Here is a 13,091-nt window from a genome sequence, read left to right as displayed (position 1 = left end):
ACCAGTCAAGGGGATTGTGATCATTCCTTTAACACACGGTTCAGCAGGCGTCTTTGTAAAACCAATCTAACGGTGTAACAATGCTTGGCCAAGAACTTTCTAGAAATCTCTCAAATTACCAATATGTTAAAATTCAAGTGGAAACTAGATGATGTAAAGATTCCTGACAACATAAGACTTTCAGGAAATGATTTATACCACCCTGTGGATTATGGTTATCAATTTTGTGTATGTGTGTGTACACACCCATGCCTACACAGTGCTACAGCTTGAGTGTGGGGGTCAGTGGATAGTTTGCAGAAGTCAGTGCTCCTTCTCTATCATGGGTTCTGGGACTGGACATGGGTTGTCAGGCTTGTGTGGCAAGTGTTTTTACTTACTAAGCCATCTTCCTGGTCTGGATTACTCAATTTTTAAAATTTCTGCTTATCTGCAATATCAAGTTTAAGGTTGATTTTTGCATGCCATTATCTTCTTTAGCTGGAATACTTTTATTAATAAGCTTTAAAAGAACTGAACCAAAAATACACTGAAGTGTCCCCGATGCCTTTAAGATATGTAGCCATCTTCATCTTCCCAGAAATGTCATTTTCTAGAAAAATTTAAGTGTAGTAATTCCAGTTTCCATACCTTGTCTACTCATAGGCCAGCCACAGTACTAAGTGTGTCGGGGAGCCACTGTCTTGGGAAGAAGTGGCTTTTTTTTTTTTTGTCTTCTTCAAGAGTAGGGTTGGATGTTGTTCAGTTGTTCAGTGTCTTACAGGCACAACATTGAGAGGAGGCTCTGTGACCTCGGAACTGTGACAAGTTATTCCCAGGTTGTACATTAGAGGGTGTTTGTTCTAGTTAAGTATTTTCCTTAGAAGTTAAAAGAGACCCAACAGTGAATCCTTAAGCCCTGGGCTGTGATTAGTGAGGCGGTTGCTTCCTCCATTCATTGGGACTTAAAGGCAACACTGAAATGATCAAATCAGTGAACTTGGCTGCAGGGTTGTCTTGGACTCTGTTGAGTTATTCTGTGACCTTCCCCAGGGCTGCCCAACCATCAGCTGAACTTGTGAAAATCCATGGAAAGTATTACTTGCCATTAAGATTTTGAACCAAAGAGTTTTAATATTCCAAAATTACAGCAAAGATTACTTGTCAATACCTATTGAAATACTTCTTAAAAATAACTGAAACTGGTGGTTTTGTGATTTTTACTCTGAAGAGGAAGCACAAGTTTCTTTGGGTCTCTGATGACAGTATCAAGCAGGAAGCTTAGCTGTCTCTCTGCCTTGCTTCCAAGATGTTTACATTTGTGGTCAACGGGCATCTTAAGTTTCCCTTACAAATTGGAGAGTTCTATTTGGTTTGGTTTGTTTTCTGCTTGGATTTCTCTATGGCCTCTGTAGAAATCCAAAATCCAGATCACAGGCTTTCATATACTTTCCAAAGCTGTCTGTGGAATCTGTAGGATGTACCAAAATATTGGAGACATTGGAGAATGGTTCCCATCTGAGGGAAATGGGAAAGGTATGGCTTGGTGTACCTTGTGGGTGGCTTGGGGCTACTGCCCTCCACTCTCCATTTTTCCTGATTTGGCAGTTGGAATTTCTTGATTTTACCAAGCTGAAGGCAGGCATTGGAGTGATACATTACCTGTCCGCATGAACAGAAAGGTTTTACAGCTCCCCAGGAAGCCGCTGTAGTGAATTGTAGTTTCTTCCTTTTGGTTTTAATTGTAAAATGTCTGTTTAAATATCTGCCATTTCCTCTTTAAAAAAAATAATAGAAGTTTTGCCATCAGCAGCCAACCTAGAAGCCCATTTAGAAGTGCGCTCATCAGTGTGGCTCCTTGGGGTATAGGCAGGGTCAGTCCTGGGGGTGTCTTCATAGCTGCCCTAACTGTTGGGTTCTGAATCATCTTCCTCTTGCTTGTTGAGAACTCTTAGGCTACACTGGCACTGCTGAGGCAGATGCATTGTGAATAGGCAGGAGTTCTGCTTCCCAAGACTCCTCGGGATGATGGAAGATAACTATCTCTTGCCATCTTGCCAACTGGAAGCTCTCACTTTTCTATCTTTTTTCCTCCCACCCTTTCCAGTGTGAGCTACACCAAAAGTTTTCTTCCAGAAGATTTTTGAAAGACTTGGTTAAGCTGGATGCACCAATCAAGGCCCTCCATGCTTGTATTGATGATGTTTTCTAGGTCTCAGCTACTATCCCAGTCTCTTGGAACAAAAATGAGCATAAAGTTTGTGTTTGGGATAAACTTGGTTTAACATGTTTTGAACCTTTACTGACTACTTACTAGCAACACAAGGAACAAGACCATGGCACTGTGTGCCCAGCATGCTGTGGGGAGACAGAGGCCATGCGTGGTGATGACTAACAATATTAGGGTAAATGTCCCTCAGAAGGTGTGTCCTGGGAAGTATTTGTAAACGTTTCTGCATTTCCACCTACTCCTTGGCCCACATTGTGCATGTACGTCAACTGTGAGCAGCCTCTTGTCTCTGTGCTTGCCTTCCCTGATTTCCCACTACCCAGCACAGACATCAGCTCCATGACACTAAGTGTTTATGACACTTAAAATGCAGAGGTTCCACCAGAAGGGAGTGATGTTCTTCAGGGGTCTACAGTCCAGGCCTAGGTCATGCAGCCAAACATGAGAAAGGACTAGCCTACAGGCAATCAGAAATAGACCAGTAGCAGACCCCATGCTTCATGCTGCAGGGAGGGATTGCCACTCTGGGCAAAGGGATCCCCTGCTGTATTCTTCAGCTTTCCCTGTAAAAGTTAGTTAATGTTCAGCAGGACCAGGATTCCTTGGGTCCTGTGCTCAGGTCAGAACTTCTAGTTAGTGAGGGACAGAAGATCGGGCAATTAGATTTTTTCCCTTTAATCTGTATACCTTTTTTCTTCAAAATGTACACAACTTGTTTTAAAATTTTGATGTGATTTGCAAACCTTGCTTTCCATTAATCATCCTTGCAGACTAATCCCTCCCTACTCTTTTGTGTAGTACTGGGTTTGAACCTAGATGTCATACATGCTAGGCAGACCACTACACTCCCTGTCTATGTCACAGCCCCACAGTCTGTTGCAGTATTAGCAAGTACACATTCTCCTCAGCATCTTTCTCTGTGTGGATGAAACCTGCTCTCTTATATTGGCTCCTTGTCACTACAGCAGAATACTGGACTGAAATGGCTTAGGTGCGGCAGTAGATCATGACACCAGCAACTATGACCCTATGACACATGACACTATGACCTGTGAATCCGAAAGCTGGGGTAGCTAGGTCTTGACCTATAAGCTCCACTGTAGCCATTGGTCAGCTGGCTAGACCCATGACCAAAGGCTCTCCAACTTTTTCTGAGCTCCGAGCATGGACTCAGCTGTTCAAACACATGAGCCTATGAGGTCACATCTATGTTCAAACCATAATGCCCCTACTGTTGGAAGCTAGGTTTACAGTTGAGGTTCCTTCCAAGTTTTCTCTCCTACAAACTCAGTTCCAGTGACAACTTCTGTGTAATTTCTCTCCCACTCCATTACCTTGGTATGAGTTATCAACACTTGGAAACTTGGGGTTTGTATATCTGAGATGCACTATACAAGGATTCACTGCTTCCAGATGCCTCTGAGTAGTGTGTACACTTTTTAAAACACTGAAGCCGAACAGCATTTCCCTTTGGACTTGTGAGCCTGTGCCACCTGACCTAGCTACTCATGTTTTTCCCAGCCAGGTTTTGCAGTACCAACTCTAAGGTCTACAGACCTTCCCAGCCTAGTGTGAAACTGCTTTGATTACAAGTTTTCCTGATCTAATTAGGTAGATCAAAGAGAAGTGTTCTCACTGCAGAAATTGAAGATCTGCAGCAAGTCCTGATGTATCTCTCTGTCTAGTCTTCTTAGGATGGTGGTGTATTATTTCATCCTGGTCTTCAGGGGAGGAACCTTTTGGGTGTGGCTCAGTTTTGCTGTTTTGTGCTTAGAGCTGGCAGTGCTGGTCCTCTTCCCACGCTGCCCTCCCAGGTTATCATAAGACTTCTAGATGCTTTCTAGGTGAAACCATTGGGTACTAAATGCAGAGTAGAACCTTCAGGTCCTTGCCTGGTCACAGAGCTTGACTGAGAAGTCATTAGCTCTATTTTCCACCAAGATGAATTCTACTTGGAAATTGTTGCTACGCTATCTCATTTCCACATGAGTCAAATTGAAGATTTTATGCCATCTCCTTAGCACTAGTGTTTTAGAATTTATTCTCTATTTTACTTAGCTAAGTAGGCAGTTGAGTAAGCTAGGAGCAAAAGGATTAATGGCCCAGCCATGACCATAAGTAGAGTAGTTAACCAGAGGGACCAAGATTTAGCAGTTGTAAGATTCTTGATGGCTGGGTGTCTTAGAGTTTTACTGCTGTGAGCAGACACCATGACCAAGTCAACTCTTATATGGACAACACTTAATTGGGGCTGACTTACAGGCTTAGAAGTTCAGTCCGTTATCTTCAAGGTGGGAACATGGCAGTATCCAGGCAGGCATGGTGCAGGAAGAGCTGAGAGTTCTACATCTTCATTTGAAGGCTGCTAGCACAATACTGGCTTCCAGGCAGCTAGGACTAGGGTATTAAGGCCCACACCTGCAGTGACACACCTACTCAAACAACACCTTCAAATAGTGCCACTTTCTGGGCCAAGCATACACAGACCATCACGCTAGGGTTTGCTTGCTTGCTTGGTTTTGTCGTTTTTTTTGGGGGGGGGGGGGGCGTGGTGGTTGTTTTGCTTTTTCCTGACCATGGCTAAACTCTTTAAAATCATCCCTGACTGACGGGCATGGGAAGCAACAGCTCCCAGTGCCATACAGAGACCTCCTCGACTCATAAAGAGAAGGTCCAATCCTGTTTGATTTGAAGAACAAGGTTAGCTAAGGAGTCTCACTGGACTTAGAGCCTAGAATCAAGTGTTTTCTAGATGGCCCGGGTTTGTGTCTACTTGAGTACTGAGTTCCTTAAAGTTTTTGCCCTTTCTCCCACCCCCACCTTTCACTCCTGTCATCCCATCCCAACCCTCACCCCCCATCATCTTCTACATCTCATCCCCCATAGCTAGGGCTGAGGTTCTCACTGTAGGGGAGGGGCCCTGAGATGCCTGTCCCTAAGAACAGGGGGATGAGAATGGGGATGGCTCATTGTGTGTGGTGACTTCTGAATCTAGATTTTAATGGGCTCTGCCTTCTTCTGTTATAATGAACACCTGTGCTACACCATGCACGAGGATGAAGAGGAGTAAGGTCTCCTCCAGCATAAACAATTCAGAAGGTGCACACTTGCTTACACTGTTAGTTCAAGCAAGCCAGGGAGTCAGTCTCTAGAGCCTAGAAATCTACTCAACTGCTATTACTGGAAGTAACCCTGCTGTGTATGACTACAGGAGTAGAGGAACTATCTAGTAGGTAGTTTGGTGACATTAAACAAGGCACTCTTCCCCTGGAGGTCCTTGAGGGTGAACTTAGGTTAGATCCATTTATAACTGTTAGGGCTGGAAGTGGCCAATGCCAACAAAGTATGATGGCCAGTCTATCCACTGAGATTCAACCCACCTTCCAGGTAACCATTCTCAGACTTTGGTCAGGACTGCTGGCTGTGCCTGAACCCCAACCCCCCATATTATGTTGGATCCAGGTTCATATAAGGTTGCCAGGCATAAACTTGTGGGCAGACTCAGACATAAGCAAAGCAAAGGTGCAGCCTCTCAGCATTCTAGTGAATAGCCCCCTGGCTCTGTTGCAGGGCTTATAGAGACTTGAGGAGTGAATAGCTAGTGATTTCTGCCTCATGAACTTCTCAATGTGGAATGCACCTGGCCCTTAGGAGAGCAAAGGCTAAGAGGTTGGCTCACTTTTTTTTGCCAGTCCCAAGAACATACTTAGTCTGCCTGTCTTGAGCTTTGTAGCTTTTAGGCACAATAGTTTTCAGTCAACATTTAGGACCTTTGTCGGGTTTAGGAAGATTTTGCAGGTGAAGGTCAGACCATTATTGGACTGCAGAGAGAGGGAAAACCCAACTTTATTGTAATATATGGGCCTGAGTAACCCAGCAGATTCAGTTTCCCCAGATGGGTGGCCTGGTGGAGTTTGGTGAACATCTGTCTTGCAATAATGGCAAAAGTACAGGTCTTTCATCTGGTGGGAACCACCACCTGTTTGCCTCCTGTTTAGCATCTACCCTTTTTGTCCATATGGTTTCTTTTTATATAGGTTAGGCTTTGGGGCCATTCAGGTTCAAGGTGGGTAGCCAAGATCTGGCGAGGCCCACAGTGGTGCTGCCTTCTGGGTGGCTCATTCTGTTACCCTATTTGTTTGGGCCTAAGGAATTCCACTTTTGATGCTCTTTGCAATAGACAATGGTTACTTCACTAGTAGGGCCTGGCCTTTTCCTGTTTTTGACTTCCTTTTTGGCTAAGGTGAGGAGTCCCTTCTCTCTCTTGGAGGTAGGCCATGACAAATGTGAACTGTGTATACCATGATGGCTTTGCCCTATTCCCATTGAAGTCACTGGGTTAACTCCAGAACCTCAGCCCTTTGTGCTGAAGTCCCTCAGCTGAGGGACTGGGCCCACTCTGTCTTGTCCAAGGTGACAACTGAAGCCCCAGCATAAGTGATTTCATCTTGAATAAAATGGGTCCCATGAGTGTACAGTACCTTTTCTGCTTCTTGTAGCAGGACATTTGTTAGGTCAGGTCTGATGGCTTGGACCTCATGAGTCATTTTCAGGTGAAGTGGGGATCAGGAAGTGTGGACAGAGGCCCGAGGCCCCCAGCCTGCTAGCCCTGGAGTAGAAAGGAGTAGAACACAGGCAGCAGCTGTGGCAAGGGCCTTGCCTCAGGCAGGAGCTAAAGCTGCTGGAGCCCACCTTTCACCAAGGCTACCAGCGTTTCTACATTACCAACATATACCTGGATCAGCTGAGCTGTAAGGTCTTACTGGCTAGAGGGGCCAGGCCATCTCCTTTCATTGGATTGGTGCCAGGGGACCCTGTCTGTATCCACTTCAACATTATAGAATCATACCCTGCAGCACCTCCTATCTGGGTGGTAAAGTCATAACCCTAACAAGCTGCTGTCTCTGAGAGGCCATGTTGGGTTATTGTCTGGCTAAGCTGAGGACTGAAGTTTCATAAAATTGGATCTAGGGCTTGTCCAGAAGTGCATGATGATGCATTATCTGTACGTCGTACATCTACCTTCCCGGGATCCCCCTCAGGAAGGCCAAAGTTTGGAGTGGTTAAGAACAGTTCCTGGCCCAAAGTTAGTTTGTCATCTTTTCCTAGCACGACTATAGCAGCAACTGCTCACAGACAAGCTGGAAACAAGATCAGTTCTTTTGGACAGATAGAACACTGACTGCTTCCAGGATCCCAGTGCCTGGACAAAGACACTGCTGCTTTGTGGGATAGAATGTCCTTCCCACTTCCTTTCCTTCTGTTTCTGGCACCCTCCTCTGGGATCTCTTTTATCTTTTGTTTTCTTTTACCCCCTAGACTTGAGCAAACTTCAGTAATTGGGACCTATTTATTTTATCAAACCAGTCTAACTTCTGAAGTTTCTTTTCTAATATCTGGGAACAACTGCATAACAAAAGGAGTATTTTCTAGCAGCTGTCTTTAATCCTTTAAAAAGAGGTCTGGGAGAAACTATACAGAGCCTCCTTCCCTTGATCAGTGTTTGGAGGTCCAATTTGGGCTGGGCAGGAGGAAAAATTGCTCTATCCAGGCAGTGATGAGCTCCCTGCCCCGCCAAACTTGGCTTGGCTTTTCTATTCTTTTCAGAGAATGATAGGTTCCAAGTTTGTCGTTTATATAGATCATTGATTGAAAAGGAGACATAAACTATGAAAGGAGAAAGGAGTTGAACATTCTCTTCTCTGGGCTTGATCTGGGGAACTTTTTCCCCCTTCCCTAGATGCAACCAGCTGGTTAGAGCAGGCAGAAAAGGGAACAGAGGGAGCACTTGGCTAGGAAGTCATTTCCTCCCTGTGCACACTCCACTTAGATGGCAGAAGGCTCTGGTTGAGACTGGGCTCCTTCCCACCTTCACACAAGAAGCAGGAGCAGGATCTCAGGGACTATGGGTAGGGTTGGGGAGAATAGGTGGAGGTTTCAGGTTTCTCTGGCTGACCTGGCCTAGCCAAAATGAGTAAGGTCACCAACCAGAGAGCACAGGACTTAAGGAGGGGTGGTAGTGGAGTTGTCTTGCACCATATAAAGCCACTGGTCGATACAGAGAAACTGCCCTGGGTGGTTAGGGTTTCTTAGATACCATGTTCTAGATAGCATGAATCATCACTAGGCCACCAACTCCAGAAGATGGTCAATCCATTTCACAGAAGGCCCATAGGTGGTTTGTTTGTTTCTTTATGGAAGAAGCACATTTTATCTGTTCTTACCTACAAAACTTCCCTTGGATTGTGACAGCCACCAACCACTATTGCTGCTTAGAGCTGCCACTAGTGTCATCATAGCAATAGCAGCAGCTGCCTCTGAAAGGGACTAGTGACTGGTGGGTGGCCTGGTGTGGGTTCTGAGCCTGTGGGAAGTTGATAGCCATCTTGGGGGCAGTGGAAGCTGTGCAGATGGATCACTCACCTTTCAGTTTTAGATTGTTTCTCCAACAAAAGTAACAGAATCACCCAGATCCACACACAGACACACCACAAAGACAGCCAGGAGTGGGCCACACATATTCATACATCTGAGTAAAACAGAGCAGTCTGATGATGTCTCACATGGGGTTTGGCCCCTTAGCCCTTTCTGGTCTCTGCTTTGTGTCCTAAATAAAAGGCATCTTAACCAGACTTGATACTCTTAATACTTTTAAGTACAAAAACCATATTCTGGGTTGACCCACTTCAGTTAGAAAAGCAGAACGACAGAAGCCAAAGGCAATGTTAGTACATTTAGAGACTTTCCCAGAACTACGGACTTTGATGGTATAGGTCTTTGATCTTGTTTTGGAGATATTGCTTCCTGTCTGCTGGGTTATAAGACCTGAATAGTATTTCATCATGGCGTCTGTTGTGCTAAGGTGTAGAGGGCCTATTAACATCTAGAAAAGTATAATACTTACCCAGGCATTTGTGCTGAGATATCCTCCCTGGAACGTTGTGTTAGTTTGTCCCCATTTACTCATCACGGAGGCTATGGCTTGACTGGAACTTTTACAACCCCAACTAAATGCAAACCCAGACTGGGCAGTGTCTTTGTTCAGTTTATGTTTTTTTTTTTTTTTTTTCTCAAGACCTAAGTAATCCCTGACATGTTAGACAGGAGTCCAAGACCAACCGGTCTGTTTTTAGAAGTAAAGACTATACAGGAGAGTAGCTGCTAGAGTGGGGTCTCCATGGCTTCCTGGAACACTGTTTCTGCCCCACCCTTGACTCGGGTAGTACTAAGCATCATCACTTAAAGGCATTTTAGTGGGTTGCCACAGGCCTGAGATACTGGGAAGCAGCCGTATGCCTCTGTTGTTTGGAGGACAGTGTTGAAAGGTGCTTGGTAGGTTGTCTGAGCATGTATTCTCTGCATGTGACCTTGTGGGGGACCTGCTCACCCTGAGCTAGGTACATCCACATAGTTGTGAGGATGGAGCGCAGTCATAGGCCTGGGTGTTCATGGGAAATGATGGACTATGTGGTGCTGTTGCCATGGTACATGGCAGAAAACAGGAGCCAGGATGCTGCTAGTGGGCATCAGGGAAAGAGTCCTTGGTAATCTCACTTCCTTCTAGACCATATTAGTAAAATTCTTGTGAGTCCTCTTTTAAGTTATTAAGTTAGATATCTATTGATTTGGCTCAAATACTGTCTGTGGAGAAAATTTTAGAAATTTCTAAGATCCAAAAAGTCTACTAAAGCAATGTTTAAAACACTATAAGGTATGGTGGCTCAGCAAGAAAAGGCGGCTTCTGCCAAGCCTGACAACCTGGGTTCTAGACCCAGGACCCACTTGGAGAGGCAGAACCTACTTCCACAGAGTGTGCTCTACATGGCTGGGAAGTATTCTACATAGCAAGTGCATGCCTACACCCGTACACATTCACAACAACTAAAGAGTGCATATGTATGTATATACATACACACACACACACACATTATATTACATGATATTATCTGTCCTCCCCATAAGATTCAAAAGACAGTTAAAAAAAGGAAATCTATTTCTTTAAGAGTGTGAGTAGACCCAAGTTTAAGTGAACAGAACTCAGGATTCTCACACAGTAATACATGACTACTCAATAATAAGCTGCTTGAGTGCTTTAAGGACCTCTGAACTTTCTCTGAAGAATGTATGTAGTTGAAAGCAAAAGCATCATGGAACTTATACATGAACATGCATCTTGCCCTAGTTAGCTTTAAGTATCATCAACTTGATACACTTTAGAGTCGAGTGAGAAAGGCGTCTCAATTGAGGATTGCCTAATCAGCTCAGCCAGTTGGCATGCCTGCAGGGCATTGTGGCCCACCATTGGTGGTGCTGCTCTCTGCACAGATTGTCTTGGGTGGTATAAGGAAATGAGATAAGCATAGGCCTGTGAGTGAGACAGCAGACAGTGCTTTTCCACTTTTAGTTTCTGCTTCAAGTGCCTGCCCTGAGTTCCCTTGATGATGAAATATAACCTGTACGCTGAAATAAACCATTCCCTCTCCTAAGTTGCTTTTGCTCAGAGTGTTTTTATCACAACAGCAGAAGGAAGGAGACTAAATTACAGCCAACTCTAAATTGTAGAGTCTGGCTTGCTGAAAATTTCTGGCACCTGGCCAAAGGGCTCTGGGCTCCAAAGATTTTATCACAGTTTTTAAAATGCAAAGATACACTTGAAGATGTTAGGAGCACACATGAATGCTTAAACTCCAACAGTGTTCTGTGTACTTGATGGTCAGCTCAGGACCAGTGGCAGGACAAAGGTCATATGATAACCTTTAGGACTAGGTTCTTTCCTTCCCCTATGTAGGTCCCAAGGATCAAACTCAGGTCATCATACTTGGTGGCAACCACCCTTTCCAAGTGAGCCATCTCACCTGCCCTCAGAGTCTCTTTTACACATGATTCAAAAACTATCTTCGCAAACCTGAAACAAAATGACTCTGAAAGTTATTTTTCATTGTAGACTTAATTGGAAGACAATGGAATCCCTAGTTGCCAGCAAATATTTTGAGACAAATAGTCCCCTTTATTAAGTTGTTATCAATTCTTAACTCTTAACAGAAGCGGAAGCCAGACTGGTGAGTGGCTTTTAAGAGTTAGCATTGCTTGAGCTGCATCTTAGAGCCACTGGCTAAGTTCTGTGAAATACCGTGCACTTGTCTGCAGCTCAGGAGAGTGGAGCCAGCCACAGATGGGTATCTCAGATTATTGCTCTTGCAGCCTTTGGTTGTTTACACGTTAGAACATCTCAGTGTACCAGACGTGTTTGGCCCTGGCCCTTATCTCATGTTGGCAGCAGGGTTTAGTGCTCTTCCTGATTCTGGGCAGAGGGGACCCAATACTGCATGTCCTGGGGATGATGCAACAATATTGCACAGGTTCTTTCATTACTGTAAACATGACTATTTCCAAGTTCTGTGGCTGACTTAGTGCCTGCCTTAAGTGTCACCATATTCTAGTAGCTTTTAAAAAATAGGTTGTACACGCTGGCGGTAGTGGCGCACGCCTTTGATCCCAGCACTTGGGAGGCAGAGGCATGTGGATTTCTCAGTTCGAGGCCAGCCTGGTCTACAGAGTGAGTTCCAGGACAGACAGGGCTACATAGAGAAACCCTGTCTCAAAACAACAACAACAACAACAACAACAAAAAGTTGTACAAAGTATTTAATAATACTTCATATTTGTGTAATTTTTGGAGGACAAACAACACAATTCATTGTTGTTGGTCTACACTATAATCACAACTGAAATGGATTGTAAAACTGCAGATCACCAGCCAGGCTGGTGGTGTCCCAGCACTTGAAAGGCAGAGGCAGGAAGATCCCTACAAATTTAAGATCTACCTACCAAGGTCCTGCCTCAAAAGTAACCAAAGTAAGCCAGAAAACAGAACCACAAAGAACTTCACAGATGGATATCTGGGGAAAGAAAATGAAATGATAGTCTCATCTCTGTATAAAATGAAAGCGCTCGGCTGCCTTCGCTGGGAAAATTCCTGTTTCTGTCCCAGAGTTGCAGACTCATTCATTCATGATTGTACAAGGCAGCTTGCCTGTGAATCAGCTGCCTTTGTCTTCCTTTGTGTCTGTCTAGTGAGGAGCAGTCTGTGAATGGGAAGCAGCCATCTGCCTGCAGTGGGGAGGTACAAGCAGACTTCGGCTTTGGAAGAGAGTTAACCTTAGGTTTATTCTGATGATGGTGCTGATAGTGATGGTGTCCCTGCTTCATCTGTATGTGTGAAAATCCAAGTTCTCTGGGGGTGAGGGCCTGCAATCCCATCCCCAAGTATTAGCCTCGTGAGAGCACCAGCAACTCCATGAACCACAGCAGATGAGTTGAAGGGGGTATTTGGGCAGAAGAGCTCGAGGAGAGAGTTAGTAAGTTTGTTTGTTTTTCTAGTTTTGAGGTGATTTGGTCAGTGTGTACATATGGCTTATATATGCCCCAAACAAAAAAATAGATAATATGAAGACTCAGAAGTATGAAATCTTAAATTTTGTGTCATGCATGAAATAAAAAGTAAATAAACAGAGCTTTGACCTGGAATAGTTGCTATAGTTATTATATTTATATCATAGATTTGGAACACTTAAGCCAGATATAAATACATGTTAGGCCATGTTAAGAAGAAAAGGGTCATGCCACCCCAATCTGTCTTTAAATTCCATTGTGTGTGTGTGTGTGTGTGTGTGTGTGTGTGTGTGTACATTAAACACATTAAACATGGAGGTCAGAGGATAATTTTCAACAACCATTTCTCTTCATCTATCATGTGTGTCCTGGGGATCAAACGCAGGCCATCAGGGTTTGGTGCAAGCACTTTTACTTGCTGAGCCAAGATGGTGCCCTGCCCCAAATCTCTTAATATTGTTGCTGGGCCTACATTCTGTGATGGAGATGG

At 44.4% G+C, this 13,091-nt stretch overlaps 1 protein-coding gene across 1 annotated transcript in view; it reads left to right on the top strand.

Annotated features, from left to right (window-relative positions):
• Positions 1–13,091, top strand: part of Xkr6 (XK related 6) — a 201,626-nt gene that overhangs the window by 50,658 nt on the left and 137,877 nt on the right. The gene's annotated exons all lie outside the window — the stretch shown is intronic.

This window comes from Arvicanthis niloticus, chromosome 3, assembly GCF_011762505.2.
Source record: "Arvicanthis niloticus isolate mArvNil1 chromosome 3, mArvNil1.pat.X, whole genome shotgun sequence".
In the NCBI taxonomy this organism is placed as follows: Eukaryota; Metazoa; Chordata; class Mammalia; order Rodentia; family Muridae; genus Arvicanthis; species Arvicanthis niloticus.
This window is presented reverse-complemented; position numbering and strand designations above follow the sequence as displayed.